Source organism: Sciurus carolinensis, chromosome 15 (assembly GCF_902686445.1).
Source record: "Sciurus carolinensis chromosome 15, mSciCar1.2, whole genome shotgun sequence".
Classification (NCBI taxonomy): domain Eukaryota; kingdom Metazoa; phylum Chordata; class Mammalia; order Rodentia; family Sciuridae; genus Sciurus; species Sciurus carolinensis.
This window is the reverse complement of record NC_062227.1, coordinates 9,601,173-9,620,512: the sequence shown is the minus strand read 5'-3', so window position 1 is coordinate 9,620,512 and position 19,340 is coordinate 9,601,173. Positions and strand designations below refer to the sequence as shown.

The 19,340-nt window shown below is 40.0% G+C and overlaps 1 protein-coding gene across 1 annotated transcript in view; it reads right to left on the bottom strand.

Annotated features, from left to right (window-relative positions):
* Ptpdc1 (protein tyrosine phosphatase domain containing 1) overlaps nt 1–8,205 on the bottom strand; it is a 69,214-nt gene extending 61,009 nt beyond the window's left edge. Inside the window, exon 1 of the mRNA XM_047526890.1 lies at nt 7,860–8,205. The gene's annotated coding sequence lies outside the window, so the exon portion shown is untranslated. The remainder of the gene's footprint in view (nt 1–7,859) is intronic.
* Nucleotides 8,206–19,340: the final 11,135 nt, after the last annotated feature.

The following is a 19,340-nucleotide window of genomic DNA, read 5'->3' as shown; positions in this document are numbered from 1 at the left end:
AAAATTATTAAGTCATTGTTTTGAAATAAGCTCCTGCATTAGGCCCAGCAGGCCAAACCAAACTAGAATGGAGTTACCTGTGCTAGATGACAGGTCATCAACTGAACAGAAGAATCACAGAACCCTGTCAAAGGGGCTCGGTTTACTTGAGTTGGCACGATAAGGAAAATCCCATTTTAACCTTGTAAGGAAAGAAACTCTGGAAAGACCAATCCACATTTTGTTCCTTGTTTCTGTTTTCCTTAGCTATCCCTACCTACAAAAGCCCATAGCTTCTCAGCTCATAGGAGCACCTTTCAAAATCTTTTAGATGTGATGCTAAGATTCAAAAATCTCTAATAAAAGTCAAACTGATCTTTAAATTTGTTAAAATTTTGTTTTTAACAAGAAACAACATTCACAGGAGAGCAGTCATTTTAAATAATCACTCTGAATAGAATCCATCATAGATTAAAAAAGATAAAGGTAAATCAGATTAGTAAACTAATAAAATATTAACAGTGCTGTGATTCCAAGTGGAATTTTCTTTTTGGCTTACTGGTATTTGCTAAATTTTCACAATCAATGATTTACTCTCATAGAAATAAAAACAATTTTCAAATGACTAACTGCACTGGTTATTATTAGGTACACTTAAAGGAATTTCTTTTCCTGTTACATTTAAAAATACATTCCTACCACTGTTTTCAATATCTGGTATAAACTGAATCTGTGGCCTGAGTAGTTTGAAAATAATTTCTTATAGATTATTAAGTAATTTAGAATGAAGACCAAAACATTAAAAACAGGGATCATTTAATAATCAAATATATTTGTATACTAGCAATAGATGAAAACAAAATTGCTAGAAAGTTTGAGGTTATATACAAGAGGCAAAGTGGAATTTTAAAGGCCATTTTCTTTGGAAGATAACAATTAAAAACTTGAATACTGCTCAACTGTAAACATTCAGGCTTCTCTAACTTTCCTACAATTCTCAAGTATTCTAGTATATGATAATATTTCCCACTATTACTCAAATCTTCTTAATTTCATGTTGATATTTTGCCTCTAGCAGCAATACAGTATAAAATAAACATTCGGACTGAGGTTGTGGCTCAGTGGTAGAGTACCTGCCTAGCATGTGTGAGGGATGGGGTTCAATCCTCAGCACCACATTAAAAAAATGAATAAATAAAGTTATAAAAATTTTTAAAAAATAAACATTCCGATGGGGTGGCTGGGAAAGTATGAAAAAAGAATTATGGTGCAACTGTGTATCTGATTAGATAAATCTTCCTTCAGAGACTCCCCCACAGAACCCTCCTGTGTTCAGGCTGGGGGTGGGGCTGGGAATGGGGCAGAAATTAGAGGAGGAGGACCGAGAAGTGGATTTTGTTCCTGGGTCAGCAGTTTGGATTTCTGCATTTATCCTGCATGGTAATTTATTAACAGGACTCCCCTGGTCCCAATTCTAACAATAAAACTTTTCTTTAAAAAATAGTGAGCAAAAACCATACTTACTTACTATATATTATAAGAAAAAACATGCTACAAAAATAGCATATAAAGTATGATCTCATTTATATATATATATATATATATAATACAGAAAAAAGACTGGAAGAATATGTACCAAAATATTATCAGGGTAGAGTATAGGTCACTTTTATTTTCTTTTCTGATTATTGATATTATTTAAATTAGACCTTCAATATCTTTAAAAGAAACATTATTTTTAAAAGATTATATTAACTGCAAATGTCTTGGGAAACAGTATTGGGAACAGAATAAAATAAAAACTCAATCAGAACATGAATTAAACAAGCAGGTAATTTAATCCCTAAAACAGAAGACTCAAGAAAATGTAGGAAATGTAAATTCTCTAGAAACTTTTCCACTTAAAAGTTAAATTAGTCTTTATAAGACTATAAGGCAAAGGTGTAAATCTAAATGAGAAAATATATCCTTGCAGCTAAGATCATAAGGTCTTTCTTCAACATACAGGAATCTACTGTGGAATTCTGTGGCAGATGTAGTTAAACCATTACAATATATGGGACACGGTAAGTGCTTAAAAATTTTTGATAATCTGGGCGTGGTGCACACCTATAATCACAGAGACTCAGGAGGCTGAGACAGGAGGGTTCCAAGTTCAAGGCAGCTTCAGCAATTTAGTGAGGCCCTAAGCAGTTTAGTGAGATCCTGCTTCAAAATAAAAAATAAAAAGGGCTAGGGATATAGCTCAGTGGTAAAGAGCCCCTAGGGGTTCAATACCCCCCACTCCAAAAACACCCAAACTTTCTTTTTGATGAAAGAAAATTGCCTGAGTTCATATATAGGGTAAGGTAACCTTCCTTTTGAACAACAGAAGGTCACAAGTTACTAGGGAAAATAGCTATCTGTAGGAAAGAAAAATGTTATTGCTTGAATTATAATCAATAGAAATGACTCAAGAGATTTTTTTGAAAATGACTTTGTTTCCCTTAAGTAATTATTTGTGGACCTCCTAACCAGTCTCCACCTATAATGGCCATCCCCCTGTGCTAGGTAAACAATATAGCATCCAGACAGGATGGGGGATCCAGAGACTGAAATTCATTCACCTCCACATAGAAAGATCAAAGACAGGAAATGTTCTTTTATAACAACCAGAATCAGGCTAGGTGATGGTGTCCCGGTAGAACCTGCCACTCAAAGTTATTGATTAAAATCACAGAGTTTACACCTAGGAGGTCAAATGTTAACAAATTCACAGATTTATGTCAACAACATTTAGCAAGGACACCAGGAATATGCCTTGGGGAAAGAACAGTCTCTTCAATTAAGGAGTTGGGAAAACTGGGTATCCACGGAAGGGAAAAAAATTGAAAGTGGGCCTCTATCTTACACCACTTACAAAAATTAACTCAAAATAGATTAAAGACTTAAATGTAAGAGCTGAAACTGTAAAATTCCTAGGGAGAAAGCTTCACAATGGGCTTGGCAATGAATTTTTGGATATAGGTCAAAAGAACAGGCAACAAAAGCAAAAACAAGCAAGTAGGACTACATCAAACTAAAAAGCTTCTGCGCAGAAAAGAAAACCACCACCAACAAAATGAAAAAGCAACCTACGGAACGGGAGAAAACATTTATAAACCATAATTCTGTTAAGGGGCTAATATTTAAAATATCAGGAACTTACACAACTCAGTAGCAAAAAACAAAACAAAAACAAACAAAACTCAAATAATTCAATTATAAAATTGGCAAAGGACCTGAATAGACATTTTTCCAAAGAAGACATACGAATGGCCAACAGGTTCATGAAAAGGTGCTCAACATCACTAATCATGAGGGAGATGGAAATCAAAACCACAAAGAGATATCACCACATGACTGTTAGAATGGCTATGATCAGAAAGTTCAAAGACAACAATGTGGAGGAAAGGAAACTCTTAAACACTGTTAGTAGGTATGTAAATTGGTAGAGTCATTATGGAAAAAAGTATGGCCGTTCCTCAAAAAAACTGAAAAATGAGCTATTATATTTTTCAGCAATCCCACTTCTGGATATTTATCCAAAAGACCAGAAATTGAGTTTGTCAAAGGCGTTTGCAATCCCATGTTGGTGGCAACATCGTTCACAATAGTTAAATTTTGGAATCATCCTAAGTGCCCATCAAAAAACTGCCACCATGCCACACATATGATTACACGACTGGTGTGACTGCACCAGGTACAGCCAGAGGAAGGAGAAGCTGTGCATTTATGTACAATGTATCAAAGGGCAGCCTACTGTCATGTATAACTAATTAGAACAAATTAAAAAAGAAAAAAGAAAAGAAACTGCGGTACTAGGTACAATGGGATACTATTCAACCTTAAAAAAGGAAATTCTGCCATTCCTGACAGCGTGAATGGAACTGGAGAACACTGTGCTAATGAAACATACCAAGCACATAAATACCACAGGATCTCACTTACATGTGGGTCTAAAATACTCATGTTCGCAGAAGCAGGGAGTAGAGTGGTAATTCCAGAGGCCGGGGGGCAGGGAGATGGGAGTGGGGAGATGATGGTCAGAAGGCACAGAAGCTCAAACCCCTCGCTGTGCAGTGTGCAGTGTGGTGAGTATAGTTAAATAAAATACAAAAATCTCTGAGAAACCAGTGCAAAAGATTATTTTCATCTACAATTTTGTAATAAGGTACCTGCACTAGTGGCTAGTAAAGGAAATAGTTTCCAAGGAAATTAAGAATTATCAAAACATTGACATTTTTATGGAAAAATTATACATTATGTCTCTAGGAACAACTGCAAAACACTTGTTTTTACATGCTCCCAATTATTTTACTTCAATCCCCCATTTGCTGACACAATTTACTTGCACAATCTTCATTGAGACTTGAGAATTTAAGATAATTTCCTAATTATTTTGTCACCGATGAAAAATCCACTGAGGTAAACATATCTTAACCATGTTAACTTTGTTGATATTATTTATAGTTACACCATCCTAGCATTTATCACAATCTACAATTTGTTTTATTTACCTATCTTCTTCATATACGATCAAGCACCTTGTCTCTCTTCTTCATTGTTACATCACCTATACCTGCCATAGTGCCTGGCAAATAATAAGTATTCATAAACATTTGCTGAATTAACAACTTTGGTTGACAGCAAAACTGATAAAGAGCTAGATGCCAGCTGAGAGGCTGAAGGATCACAAGCTTGAAGCCAGTCTGGGCAATTCAGTAAGACCCTGTCTCGAAATAAAAAAGTCTGGGGACAGAATGCTTGCCTAGCATGGATTAGTCCCTGGTCAATTCCCAGTACTACTAACAAAAGATGACGATGAAAAGAAAGAAAGAAAGTAATAGTCACTGTGCCCTTAGTTTTCTCAGAAAAAAAATTTTTTTAAATGGCTCATCAAGTTTATGGAATTTTGAAATATATATATATATAGTAAATTCTCCAAAAATGCACCTTTTTTGAAATCAAAATTATCTTAAATATTACAGAAGGATTGGAACTCACAAATAGACTCAAAAGAGAGTGAAATAAAACTAATATTAATAGGAAAATAGTTGTGCCCAGCATTCAAAGAAGGTTTTACTCATGCTGTATTATAGAACTGTCATGACCTTGGCGGCACTGCCTCCATTTTAAAGATTGGAAAAGTGAGGAATCAGAGAGGAAGTCACTCGCCCAAGGTCAAAACTAGAAACTGTGGAAAATGGAATTAGAATACCAGATCTTCCTTTAACCAAAATCAACTTTACTGCCTCCACAGGAAAGAGTAAAACAAAATATATATTTTTAGTAACAACACAATTTGATGTATTAAGTGATCCAGTTATTACTTGAAAAGAAATATTACAATTATTCTACTTATCTTGATTTTAGAAAAGGAACTGTATAATCAAACAAATTAAATGCATATTTTGGTCAGGGTTAAAGCAATACAGGAATTCACTAGAAAAGATGATTCTTAATTAAGAAACATTTCAATGTACTCACTTTTACAACCCTGTATACTGCTATTTCTGAACTAAAGAACATCTTCAGATTTGAGGTAGTTTTTTGTCTGGAAAAAGGATGAAATGGGCTTTTAAAAGAATTGATTTAAGGTTTAGCCTCAAGATAATTTTCAGAATTCCAATTCTAATTCTGAAATTCAAGTCCCTCTCTCAGAAGAATTTTCTAAATTTGGTGAACGTGAACAATCTATGTGACTAACAGTAGTGCCATCACTAATTAATTAAAAGTACAGCTGGGCATGGTGACACACACCTATAATCCCAGCAGCTCGGAAGGTTGAGACAAGAGGATCACGAGTTCAAAGCCACTCTCAGCAACTCAGCAAGGCCCTGAGCAACTCAGCAAGTTCCTGCCACAAAATAAAAAATAAAATAGGGCTTGGGATGTGGCTCAGTGGTTAAGCGCCCCTGGGTTAACTCCCCAGTTCTGTTAGATTATTGGTACTATGGGTGAATTGTGTTTTTTAAATTTTTTTCATGGTGTCTGAAAGTCTGTTTAACATTAACTTTAAAATAAATGTCTTCGCTGGACACAGTGTCCCACACCTGTAATCCCAGCAACTCTATAGAGGTTGAGGCCGGAGAATCACCAAGTTCCAGACCAGCCTTGGTAACTTATCAAGGCCCTAAGCAATTTAGTAAGACCCTGTCTCAAAGTAGAAGAGGGCTGGAAATGTGGCTCAGTGGTAAGGTGTATCTGGGTTCAATCTTCAGTACATATGTATATACATAATTAAATGCCTTAAGCCTAGTTTTTTAAGAGACTCAACAGCACTGAAGGAAGATCATATTATAAAAAATGCCAAGCAAAATTGTCAGAACTCTCTCAAAATGAGAGCTGCTCAAGAATGTAAGCTGCTGTCTCATAAACCTTGACTTTCCCCAACAAAAGATTTATCTTCCGAAGTTTGTATGGTTACTGTCTGAAGGAGATGGAACCACTGCTTGGGAACTGAAAAATTGAGTCTCTGGGATACAACCCAAGAAAGCATTAGGAATGGGTGGGCAATTAGTTATTCTCAAAATGGTCCCAGAATCACCAAATGGGAATCACCCAGGAGGTTGTTAAAATGCAGATCTCAGGTGGGTCCCAGATACTGAATTCACATTTTTTTTGCCCCTGGGGGCTGGGAGGGTGTCTGCAAATCTACACTTTTAAATAGTCTTAGGTGAATTCTTGGGTATAAAGGTTTGGGTTCAACTGGACATGATGAGTTATTTGGGAGCCATATACATGTTTTTAAATCCCAGTTCTTTTAGCTCTGTAAATCATCCCAACCCTGTCCTCTTCAACGTTCTCATATGGAAAGTAGAATCAAAGTTACCCATGAGACCCATTCCTGTAATCCCAGCTACTCAGAAGGCTGAGGCAGGAGGATGGCAAGTTCAAAGCCTGTCTGGGCAAACTGGTGAGATCCTGTTTTGATGTTATTAAATGAAAAAAATAAATAAATAAATAAAGGAAGAAAGAAAGAAGGCAGGTTGGGAATGTAGCTCAGAGGTAACACGCTCCTGGTTTCAATCCTTGGTACCTCAAAAAGGAAAAGAAAAAAAAAAAAGTGGATTGGCACTTGGTTGTGGACCTCAAACAAAATTGTGGATATAAGTGTGTGCGTGTGTACACGTATACACGTGCTTAAGAGGACCTGGCGGGAAACTTAAAATGTGATGTCGGACCTCCAGGTTCTCCAGCTTTCAAAGTCTTAATTCAGACTGTGTTAATTCTTTAACATACACAATTATCACAGGAATATCTGTTCAACGGTTTCCCTAACGCACTGCATCTCGACCTTTTTTCGTTTCCCCTCTGCTCCCAGAAAACTTTTGTGACATTTTTTTCTTTATCTGCTACCCGCCAACGATCTCAGTGCCACAGATCTACCGCATACCCGTTTATGCTCTGCGACCCTTTGGAAAGTCATTGTTCATATCTAAGACCTTTTCAGCGCCCCAGGAACATGAGCAATTATCACCCATGTTGAGAATGCATGTCCCAGGGAAAAGTGACTTGGTCAAGGTCACGTGACTAATTTAGAGGCAGAATCAGAACTAAATGGGGGAGTCACAAACTGGCAGTTTGGAACTGGCAGCTTGTCCTTTGTTAGGTTCCCCAGCGTTTTGTTTTTAATTCGTTGCTGATACTTAAAAATCAAGACATTTGACATAAAAAGCCAGAGGGTCAACTTTTCAAGAAAAAATCGGAAGATGGGGTCACTCTGCGCAGGACCGGGGGGCGCGCCCCACCTGAGGTTGGGGGCGCCGGGCAGCGCGCCCAGCCTAGCCCCTCGGGGCCCCACGTGCGACCCCCGACCCCAGACCTTTGCCCCAGGGCTCACGACACTCAGGACGTGCCTCCAAAGCGCATCGCGTAACAACCAGACGTTTGAAGAAACGAATCCTAAGGGCGGTACGGAGCTTGCGGCTGATCGGCGACGGTCGAACCTCTTCGGGCGCTTCGCTGTCGGGATCCCGTGCGCTGTGAACCGGCGGGTCGGTCTTGCTGGGCGTCCAGGGCCCGGAGGCGCAGGCGGACCGCGAGACGCCGCCTCCGAGGGTCCGCGGGCACCGGACCTGGCAGGCCGCCCCGGGCCCCGCGCTCCGCGCCAGGCAGGGTGGGCGGTGGGGTCCAGCCCAGGGCACCCGCAACGTCCACCTCCGCGCGCGCACGGGCCAGCACCGCGGCCGCGCGCTCCGGCTGAGGCCGTGGCCCCGACCCTGCCCTCCGCGCGCCTGCCCTCCAACCAATGGCAAAAGCCGCCGGCCACACGTGACACGCGCCGACCAATGGCGGCGCGAGGCAGCTCGTGACGCGGCGGGCGGCTCCCGGCGCTTTCGAACCGGCGCGGGCGGCAGGGGATAGCGTGGGGACTGTGGGGGGACAGCGAGCGGGTGTCGGGGAGGCAGGCTGCAAGCCCGACTTGGGCGCCGGCCCCCTACTCTACCCGGACGGGACTCTGCGGGCGAGTAAGGAGGAAGAACAAGGAGCGCCGAGGGGCCCCGCTGGCGTGTCTCATGCACCTCCCCGCAGCGGCTTCCCGTCGTCCTCTTGGTGCTGCTCCTAGTCCTCGCAGCCAGGTCCTCCGGGCATCGCTGCCTCCAGCTGGCTCCAGGTGGTCCTGAGAAGTCTGCCAAGGAGCACCAGTGAACAGTGGCTGGCCGAGTTCTCCTGCTTCTAACACAGATCCCCGGTTTCCAGTATCCTAAACTCCAGGTTTTTCCCTCTCGTCCTGAGTTAGGTAATTACCCCAGGGCCCCAGACTTTCTGCTCTGTCATTCCTACAGCTTGGCTTCGTGGGTCAGATTTACCTCATGGGTCGAAATGGAAGTTGGAACTCCAGCTGTCATGTTCTTATTTTTAAAAAGCCCTTTCTATAAGTCCCACCCAGCAACTTAAACCTGTATCTTACAAACTGGAACTTAGCAACATGGCCTCACCAACTGTAAAATAAAAGCCTTAGCTAAGCATATTGCTTCCATTAATTCCCCAATAAGGGAAGAAAAAACTTGCATTGACAGCTGGCAGCTTCTGTACATTCTATTTGTCATGTTTTTCAGGTGGTCCTCCTATTATCTTACACTGCTCAGTAGAAATAAATCCTTCCCCGAGAACAGCTTACAAGGTGAATACCTGGCAGACCCTGTGTTTGATGCTCTACATAAATTTTCCTATCATTACTGGCCCCAGGATAGAGTTGACACAGCAAGAAAAAAATGGTGACACACTGTAGAATGCAGAAGGCTGTTAGATCTACCAAATGAGCACAGCGTTACAAGTACAGGGACCTAAGAGATGTAATTGGGTGTACTAAGTCAACAAAGGCCACTCTGCCTAAAACCGACAAGAATCAACAAACAGTAAGACACTGCCTTGTAGCTCAGAAGCAGGTCCTATATAATAAACCAATACAAAAATACTGTCTTATCAAAACACCAATATGTGATGTTGGAAAAACAGACAGTTTTGATAAGCAGAGTAAGAGAAATTAACTTGGTATTTCTCATCACTGTTCAAAGGAGAACAGTGCCCATACTTGGGGGTTTTAATAAGTAATGGGATTGATTTCATGTATTTCATAAACAGGGCCCATTGTATACTTGTACTACATTAAGCATCAACAGTTACTGAGATGAACTGGACGTTGCCCTGTCCATAGCCTATAAGGAGACAGACAAGTATACAGATAATTTGAACATGCATGATAATTGTACACGGGTGGTATGGTAACATGAGAAAGGCATTCCACCTGGAGGATAAGAGGAAAAGAGATTTGTCAGAGAAGACTTTCTAAACAGATGATGACAGAGGAATCTTGAAAATCAAGCTTAAGAGGATCAAGCCACATGAGGGGTCCAAGCAGAGAGACCAGGTAGTACAAAAAGATGGATGCTGAGTGAGAATGGCACTTCATCTTGGTGGCTAACATAAGACAAATTCCAACAGAATTTGGAAATACCTGCTCTATACTCTTTCAAAACTCTCAGAGTCATCAAAACCAGAGGACATCTGAGAAACTCTCACAGCCAAGAGGTCCTCAAGGTATCTTAACAACTTAACATGACGTAATGCTAATGATAGTAACCTTGATCCCTTTGAGAAGTAGCATTTATCTGATTTCTCCAATGTAAGGTCACTTCTTTTTATTCCTTTCAATATTGGACTCTTTGGAAGTCATTACACACAGCTCACACATACGGAACGGGGTGTGATGTTCCCTGTGCATTTTTATATTGTGTGGACAGACTGTCAACCCTTCTTTGGGCTTTCATGTTTTCTTTAGGAAGTTCTCTCCCACTAAAGCTCTATGAACATTTCCCCAAAGTGTTTGCTAACACCTCTGTAGTGTTTCTTAACTTTAAGATTTTTATTCCATCTGGAATTTATTTTTACGCTGTTATTCATTTCATGGTTAGACTTTTTTACTTTAAAAAATTGAAAAGGAAAAAAGTAATATGTGTTTAAAAGTTGTATATATTAATGGGATAATGTGGTGGGGATAATGTAATATGTTGTATAATGTTTAAATCAGATTACCTATCTACTCAAACACTTATTTCTTTTTGGTAGAAACTTCTACCTTTTTGAAATGTATATAACACATTATTGTTAACTGTCACCCTTCTGCACAGTAGGTAGCATGCTAGTACTTCCTTCTATCTAATTGTAACTCCAAACAGTATTTTAAAATAAGACCATATCATGCATACTGTTTCATAATCCAGTTTTTACTCAACATATCTTAGACATGTTTGTATAGCAAATTCCAGAAACTTTAAGAGTTAAAACACCGCACTTGTCCAAAGTTGTCTTGTGGCATAAGGTCTGTCACAAGGCTGCAATTCAGATATTGGCCAGGGTTGCAGTCTTATCAGAGGCTTGACTGAGAAAAGATCCACATCCAGTCCTCTCAGTTTATTGGCAGAATTCATCTTGAAACAGACTCACATAATTTCCTGTCTGACTGTCAGCAGTGGGCTGCTATCGGGTCCTAGACGCCACCCTCAATTCTTTGTTATGTGGCAGTCTCTATAGACTTCACAACATGACAGCTTGCTTCTTCAAAGCCAACAGGAGAGAGAAGCAATATTTTTAATAGCAGCATAATATTCCACCATATGACTGTAACTATTTAAATATTTTCTATAAGTGTTAGGTTGTTTCAAATTTTTCTTTATTCTAAACTGTTAAGCAATGAATATCCTCATGCTTATTTTGAACTGTTAAACAATGAATATTCTCATGCTTTGTGACTGCTCAAGACTTGTCCCTAGGATAATACCCAGAAGTTCAATTGCTGGGTCAAATGGCATGTACTTTTTTGAATGTTTTTTTCACCCCACATATTGCAAAATAAGCCCATTTAAACTTCTAAGAATGTGTGATAGTCCTGGTTTATACACATAACTTGCTAGCATTGACATTGTCCATACATTTAATAGTTGCCAATCTAATAGGTGAAAAATTGTATTTCATTATTTTAACTAGCATTTCTTTGATTAGTAAAGGGAAATATTTTCATGTTTACTAAATATTGTGTTTTCTGAATTGTATTTACTTTTGCTGATTTTGTAGTTATAAAATCACTTTGTGTGTTAAGTACACTTTGTGAATTACAACTATTTTTGCTAGTTTACATGTTAATATTTTTGTTATTTTCTTTCTTTGGACAACTTATGGAGGATTTTTGATCATACAAAAGATTTAAATATTTTTCTGAAGTAACTTCTATTGATGATTTTCTTACTGCTTTTTGTCCTTGATGTCATCCTTAGAACTTCCCTTCTCATCTAAGAGTATAAAACTTCTTGCTTATTTTTCTTCTGAAATTTTTATGATTTAAGATAAAATTTTTAAAAATTGTACTTTTTTTTTTTTTCTGGTACCAGCGATTGAACCCAGGGGCACTTAACCACTAAGCCACCTCCCATTGCTTTTAATTTTTTAATTTTGAGACAGGGTCTTACTGAGTTGCTGAGGCTAGCCTCAGACTTGGGATCCTCCTACCTCAGCCTCCCAAGCACCTGGGATTACAGGCATGCACCACCGTTCCTAGTACATGTTTTTTTAATCTTAAATTTACATTTTAATTGTCTTTTAATTATTGTGTTATAATGCTGATTGGTTTAGTGGTCATGAAAATTTATTTATTTATTTTTAAAAATTTTTTTAGTTGTCGATGTACCTTTTATTTTATTCATTTCTTCATATGTGGTGCTGAGACTCAAACCCAGTACCTCACATGTGCAAGGCAAGCGCCCTACCACTGAGCCACAACCTCAGCCCTGAAAGGTTTATTTTTTAAATTACATTATTCTAAATGTTAGAATGAGTATCTTGTTGCTGTAGACTTGTAGATTTTTTTTTTCATCATGTGGTTCTCATAAATATTTTTTTTCTAGTAATGCCTACTTTTCCCTGAAGTTTTGTGGAAGCATATCACTGTGCTATGAAAGGTCTTAATACCAAAATTGACAAAAGGGAACAAACTAGCAGGAGGACGTGGGACAAGGTCCACAGCACAAAAGCCTTTAAGAAGGTAGTGATCTTGTTGGGCGTGGTGGTACATGCCTGTAATCGCAGCAGCTCAGGAGGCTGAGACAGGAGAATTGCAAGTTCAAAGTCAGCCTCAGTAGCCCCGAGCTGCTAAGCAACTCAGTGAGACCCTGTCTCTAAATAAAATACCGAATAGGGCTGGGGATGTGGCTCAGTAGTGGAGTGCCCCTGAGTTCAATCCCTGGCACCCCACCACCACCACCAAGAAAAAGAAGGCAATGATTTTGCCACAGCACAATTATTTTCAAAATTAAAAACATTGAGACTAAGGGCACCAAAACTTCTATTGAGAGAGTGGAGTAATTGCTAACAGGCCACTGAAGATAGTCAGGGAGGAGTGGGAAGCTGAGATAGGCCAGGCCTGTTGCAGTGTAAAGTAAGTCTCTGAGGCATACTTTTCTGCTCTAGTGAAATTCAAAGGAGAGAGTCTGGTAATTAGGAAGCCACAGGGGCTTCATGAGCTCAATGTCTGGTTGTTGTTTTTTTTTTTTGTACTGGAGATTGTACGGGGGAGCACTGTACTACTAAGCTATCTCCCCAGTTCTTTTTTGAGATGGGGTCTAAATTCCTGAGGACCTCCCTAAGTTGCTGAGGATGACTTTGAATTTGTGATCCTTCTGCCTCAGCCTCCCAAGTTGCTGGGATTACAGGTGTGCACCACTGTACCTGGTGAACTTGATGCCTTTTAAAGAATGAATATGTGAAATAAAAAATTGGAAGCAGACATCAAATCAAATGCTTGACTTATTTGCCTGGGATTCCCAGCACGTACTGCAGTACCTGGCTCTGCATGGTTCTCCCCCTTTCTCCTGACCCATCCTCTTTTTTGTCTCAATTTCTTTCACCAATGCACAGTGCAAGGCAAGTGCTCTACCACGTGATATATATATCACTTAGTGAATCTTTTTTGAATTGTTTCATCACCATAGGTTTTAATACTATGGGTAGTTTGGAGAAATAAATGTATAGATATTCAAGAGGGAGTTTAGTTACATGCCAGTAAACATATAGCTCTTTGGTTGGATGTCTATTTTGTACTAAGTTCTTTGCACCCTTAGTTCCTTTAACATGGTAACTGTTCAAGGAATAAGTATTTTATTACTTATGTTTTATATGTGAAGAAACAGGGACTCAGAGAGGTTAAAAAAAAAAAAAGTTAGCCAATAAGTGAAGGAATCAAGATCTGAAACCAAATTGTAATGATTACAAAGTCCAAGTCATTTTCCAGTATTCTGCTAGAGCCGCTTTAAATCACCAGCTCACTATGGTGAGAGAAGCCTGATGGTTGCGTAGCCATGTGCACACGCTGCATTTCAGTTGATTGTTTATCTTCTGAAATGGACAAGACCCAGGCCCACAGATTGTGCAAGACCACATGAGCCAGAGAGAGCTCATTAACCTCCTTGAATTCCTTTAGCTCAGATCCCCAGAGAAGAAAGGCAGCAGATGGTCAATGCGCTGCTCATTTCCTCAGCTGCATGGCTATTTCTAGAGACAGTTTCAACTGGGCAGGCTGGCTTGAAATTCCTAGGGGCTGTTGGAGCTGGCACATTTAAGTTTAGCTAAGACCTTAATACCTGCCTATTAAATCTGTTCAGGAGGCAGCTACTAGGCCAGTATAGTTGAAAACTGATTAGAGTATAGAGTGATTGATGGAGAGAGAGAGAGATAACTGGGTTCCAGCTCTTTGTTATTTTTTCCATCCATTTAGCAAATGCTTTTTGAAGTATATCTCTTGCATGCCAGGCTCTGTGCTCTGTGGTAAGTATTTAGCAAGAAAGGGTTGAGGGAGACTATCGCCTAATGATTTCTTTTGCTTAAGAGGGAAATGGGGTTAATGTAATGTGATCATCATTCTTAAGCAAGTTACATCAGGGCCTGTGTGCTCCCTTCTCAGAAAATAAACCACATTGTAGAAAGAAAACATGGGCTCCTATAGATGCTTGTGCTGGCTTGCTTTCAGTGGTTCTTCAGACAGTAGAGAATCTTTCCTCAGTATTCTAAATTAAGAGAGTTATGATTAGGTGATATCACTCACAATTTCTAATGTTCAGAAGTGGACAGGGGCAGACAGGTTGTGTTTGTTGCAGAAACACTGGCCTGGTCATCTCTGCAGTGCTTGCTCTGATCTGTGGAACAGTCCTGAGTTACTCTCCCAAGCTGACAAGGTGAACCATGCCAGCTTGGGGGTGCAAGACTTTTCAGTCACTTGAAGAAGTCCCACCTGCAGCTGAGAGCTAAGCCTACAGAGTGGCTTAGTATTACCTTGAATAAAAAATTCAATGGCCAGAACCCTTTATCTGCCCTCTGTTTCCTGGCACCCTCAGCTTCCATTATTGTACCTAAAAGAAAGTAAGTCTTACACTGCAGGAGAGGCAGCCTCTAATTTTGTCACATCCAAAAAGACATAGCTTCTAACTTTGAGGATCTTTTAGTCTAGTGGTACCATACTCTTGTACATATCACTTCAATTTGACTCTGCCAGATAATGCATTATACCTGAAAAGTACTTTCATATCAATCTTCTCATTACCCTTACAAAAACCCTGTGGGGTATTATTCTTTTCATCCCACAGATGAAGAAACGTTGGCTCAGTGAAGTGTAACGATTTACCCAGTTGCAAAGATGGTGAGAGATAAAGCTGATATCAAATCCATTCCTGTATGACGTCCAAGTCCTTATGTGGTAGGCAGGATTCTGTGTCTTCCAAATTTCCCTCTCCACCTCCCCCTTGTACACATCCCATAAAATCTTTGGGACTGTGAATTTGATGAAATTCACTACTATTTAATGGCAGTAAATGTTACATGGCACAGTCATTAAGAAAAAGTCCTTGCAGGAGTAAGACTGATCTCATCACATGAGACCTTTAAAAGAGAGTTCTCTGGCCAGTAGCAGCAGCAGCAAAACAAATCAGAGATTTGAAGAACAAGAAAGATTTGATGTACTGTTTCTTACGTTGAAATTGAAGAGGACCACCAGGAGCTGAGCCATCCCTGGCTGGTAGCCTGCAAGGAAACAGGACCTTCCTCCTACAACTAGAAGGAACTGAATTCTGTTTAGAATGAGCATGGGAGTGAGCCCTTCCCCAGAGCCTGCAGTGAGAACTCAGCCTGGCCGACACCTCTGTCCAGGTTTGTGAGGCTCTGAGCAAGAGCTTCTCTGTGCTGGACATGGAATTGTGGAATTGTTACGTCTTTAAATTTGTGGAAATTTCTTATGCAGCAATAGAAAACTAATGCACCTTGCTTTTCTGGTTAAATCTTAGGACTTGAGACAAGTACTTGACCTTTTCTGGCTATAATTTTCATTTGAAAGAGGATTAGATATGATCATTATGGTCTTTCCAGCTCCGATGATTTTAAGATTCTTAGAAAACAGTGTTTGGTGTTGGGCTTGGTGTCCCGTCCCTGTAACACCAGAGACTCAGGAGGCTGAGGCAGGAGGATTGCGAGTTCAAGGTCAGCCTCAGAAACTTAGCAAGACCTGTTTCATAAAACTAAATTAAATTAAAAGGGCTGGGGCTATAGCTCAGAGGACGAGCATCCCAGGGTTCAATCCCAGTTTGGGGGGTACATGTTTGTAAGTATTGAAAGAAAACAATGCATTTGAAAGCACTTTAATCTTGAGGAAAGACTGTGCAAATGAAATAGTATTCAATCTAATAATGTCAGCTATGGCCTCTTGGGACCTTATAGGACAGTTCCTCATGAAAAGTAATCAGTTATTTAGTGTCTCAGCTGTGGATATATTGAAAGATGAATTTCTGACTCTGGACTCCTTCCAAAGCTCCCAGGTCATCTGCGGAAGATGCAGGAAGTCCATGGAGGGAATGAGGTGCTTCAATGTCCTGAGGCCAGTGCTGGAGGTCAGAATTACTGTAGGAACGGGGCACAGTGCCCACCCTCTCCACATCAACAAGCAGTGACTGCAAAGTGATCACTGAAGCCCAGAGGAGGGTGGGGGCAGCACTGGGGGACATAAAGCTTGGACTAGGTCTCGAAGCTATGTGGTCTGCCAGGCCGTTGGCACTGCAGCAGCCCAGACAGGCAACAGCATGTAGGAAGGCACAGGACGTGAGACTGACCGAAGATGGCACTTGCTGATTCTAAAGCCTGGTATTCAGTAAAGGGCAACTGTTTGTGAACAGATTATTGCTGGGGCATTTTGAGTGGTGAAGCTAGAGAGAGCTTGATGAACAGGACACCTGGATGTTCAGCATGTTGACCCCTGGGGTCAGATGCCACCTCTCTAATTTAATCCACATAGTTGATATCTGCTCATCCTTTAATCTTGTGCTTAGTATTGTTGAACTTCACTTTCTGGAGTTAGAATAATCAAATAATAATATATTGACTATACCCTTCTCAATCACTTCCCAACTCCCTCCTACTCCCACCTGCCACCCAGTGCAAGAGCCAGTTAGGCTGTCCTGGGGATTAAATGTTCAAAATATAATGTGAATAATAAAATCACAGTGTTGAAACAAGAATTACTGGGTTGTAAATACCTCGCAGACAGGAGACCACCTGTCAACATCTCAGTATCACCTGAAGCATAGCACAGTCTCCTGGGCACAGCAGTGTTCAGTACTGAATTAAATTTGAGATAAATTTAGATTAGTATGCAATAAAAAAGGAGCAGAGATTATGTTAAAAACTTTCCTGATGGGTTGTGCTCAGGGTTTCTGCTTACGCCTAACTCGAATGATTTCAGAACAGAGTGACTTCAGCACTCCTCAGGAGAAATGTCACATTTCAGACCCTGTTCTGTAGAAAAACCATTCAGCTTTTCTCCCAAAGGTAGCTGCCAGAAGGAAATTCCTCTCCACGCTGGATCTGAGCTATCCTCATCAGTCACTGGAGACTTGGTTAAAATCACTAGAGATGACTGCTCCATGAATTGGTGGTTATATTACAGTAATAATTGTGGTTAATAGTGTGACACTAAAGAATTATTAAGTGGCTTGTAAGCATTGCTAATTTCCCACCATTATACAGAGTAAAAGACCAGACCGACTTAGTTTATAGTTGTAGGTTGATCTTTAATTTTGGTGAGATTTTTTCCCTAAAATCTTTTGAGTCTTGAAGAAACCTGAGAAGTTATATTTTTATGATATTTAGTCTACCATGAAACTATTCATTGAACAAATATATATTGAATACCTACTATGACTCAAACACTGGGCTAGCTTCTAGATTTGAACTGCAAATATCAACATGGTTCCTTGCCCTTGTGTGATGCTTAAAATATAGACGTTAGAAATTTCAGGACTATAAAATACTGAGGGCTAAGGACAAGATGTTCTTTGAGTACATGCTTGGGGGAAAATCCTGGTCTAGGGAGGTGAGATTCTCTAAAGATATATTTTTATTTTTAGATGATAGCTAAGGGTGAATGTGAGTTATTAAGAGGATGGAAAGAAAGAAGGGTGAGAGATTGTAGGCCAAAGGAATAACCACATTCACGTAAACTAGTTCTCATTAAATTGAAAAACCAGGACTAAATTTCTAAAAGAATAGGGAAAGCAAAAGTGAGCTTTCAGTCTTGGACAGACCCCATTTCTTTACTGAGAACCATGCCATCTTGTGGCAGTTAGCTGTCTGTGCACACATTGCCAGCAGGTTTTCTTAGAATCTTAGTTCTTGAGCTGGAAAGTCACTGCTTTGGAAAATAATTATTTCATTGATCTCCAACTTTATTGAGTACCATTGATTATCTTCCCTGCTGCATGGACTCATCTATCAAGTAAAAGTGTATTTTTTCTTTTCTAGGTTACATTTCATAACTGACATAACTCCAAATAAAATCAAATATATTCAATTTTGTGTCTTATTTAACTTTGTAAAATCCCAGTTCTACCTTGGTAAAGTCATCTTTCCTCTCTGTGGGATTATTTCCTCATTTCAAAATAAAAATGGTAAAATGGGTACAACACCTGCTTCATTAAATAACTATGAAGAAAATGAGCCTGATAAGTGGGCACTTAGGAAATGTGTATTTGATTTTATTCAGCTTACTGACGCCCATTCATTCATTGAGTGCCCCTGGGAATTCCAGCTTTGAAATCTGACTTCAATCTAGTTTAACTTTCTTATTTTACAGATGAAGAATCTAAGACCCAGAGGAAGGAAGGGCCCTCCCTCTTTCTGCTCTTGCTCTTAAACTTTGTACCTCAGAATGTTGAGTTTAGAACGTCTGGCATTCGAAAATTCAACTCACTCTTCTCCTTCGTATTGCTTCTTCTAGTTGGAGTTACTGTAACCACCGCTATTGATCCATTAGTCCAAATCAGAGACTGGGTCTTACCAGCGATCCTTAACTTTACCTCCCCCACTGCTCATCTGTCTTGTAGATCCCACCTCCCCAGAGCCATTTGGATTCATATGCTCTTCTCCACCTCTGTTACGACTGCACTATCTTAGGTCCTTGACAGGGTTACTGCGCCCATGTGGTAGCTCTGCCTAGTTTTAACTGCTTCTGGTCTATCTTCCATACTGCTGCACAAGTTAGCTTTCTAAATACAGATCTGATCATGTCATTTCCTCTTTTTTTTTTTCTTTTTGTGGTGCTGGGGATTGAACCCAGTCATTTCCTCTTAAAATGCTTTTATTGCTTCCACATCAATCAAAGTCCTAACTCCCTAGGATGGTGTGCCAGGTGCTTCATGATCTTGCCCCTGGTCCCTCCTCCCACCCCCATTTCTCTCTCTCTCAGTCCTTAAATTTACCTGTGTGTACTTTGGCCACTTTTTCAGATAGGACAGACCCTCTCACCTTTG